Genomic DNA, 887 nt, shown 5'->3' with positions numbered 1-887 from the left:
GGCCTTTAGAATTAACTCTAACACTTAAGTGTTATGAGTTTGTTCGGATTGGCATTATTTTTTATTTTAGCAAATTTAAATTTATATTATGTTAATATATTTTAAATTTTGAATCAATAAATATCATTTAGTAAAAAAAAATTTATATGATATTACATTTCTTATTTTATATTTTGGAATTGTTAAATAAAATATTCACGGATTGTTAAAAAACTAAACAACAATTGACAGCTGTGGGATTTGAACCCACGCCCTTTCGGACCAGAGCCTAAATCTGGCGCCTTAGACCACTCGGCCAAACTGTCTTTTTTTTTATTTTTTGTTCATAATATCTTTTTGACATATCCTGTGTACCTTTGATTTAAAGTTGTGATCCTCTCCCCTTCCGTCTTTTTTAACATTAGAGAGAGAGCTTTTAAAAGAAACGAGGATGTTTATTATTATAATTTTGTGTCTATATATTCATATGAATGTTTAATATATGTATAACTTAAAAATATGTGTTTCTATACATTAAAAACATATACAAAAGTATAGTAAAAAAAAGAACTCTTCGCTTTTAAGACATTGGAAAAAAACATCTACTCGTAGTTTATCGTTTTTGGTGTGTTCTTTTAATTTTAATTAAATGTAATATTATGTGTTTATTACTAATTATAATTATAATAAATATCTTAGTAATATTCTATTTGAAGTAATAATATCAATTACAAGAAAAAAGAGTTTGAATTATAATTATTTTTTATTTATTTATTTTTGCACTTAATTTTAATTAACTTAAAAACAATCTTGATTGAAATAAAACCAAATTGTTATGCAATCATTTTATCACCACTAGTTTGATATTCCTTTGAGGAATCTTTCAAATAATTTTATTATTTTCAAAA

The 887-nt window shown here is 23.3% G+C and overlaps 1 non-coding gene across 1 annotated transcript; it reads right to left on the bottom strand.

Moving 5' to 3' along the window:
* Positions 1-225: 225 nt before the first annotated feature.
* TRNAL-UAG (transfer RNA leucine (anticodon UAG)) lies at positions 226-305 on the bottom strand. The gene has a single exon. It is a non-coding gene; the product is annotated as a tRNA-Leu (tRNA).
* Positions 306-887: the final 582 nt, after the last annotated feature.

The sequence above is a fragment of the Cicer arietinum genome, chromosome 4, assembly GCF_000331145.2.
Source record: "Cicer arietinum cultivar CDC Frontier isolate Library 1 chromosome 4, Cicar.CDCFrontier_v2.0, whole genome shotgun sequence".
In the NCBI taxonomy this organism is placed as follows: Eukaryota; Viridiplantae; Streptophyta; class Magnoliopsida; order Fabales; family Fabaceae; genus Cicer; species Cicer arietinum.
The sequence above is the reverse complement of the archived record's forward strand: the minus strand, read 5'-3'. Positions and strand labels throughout refer to the sequence as shown.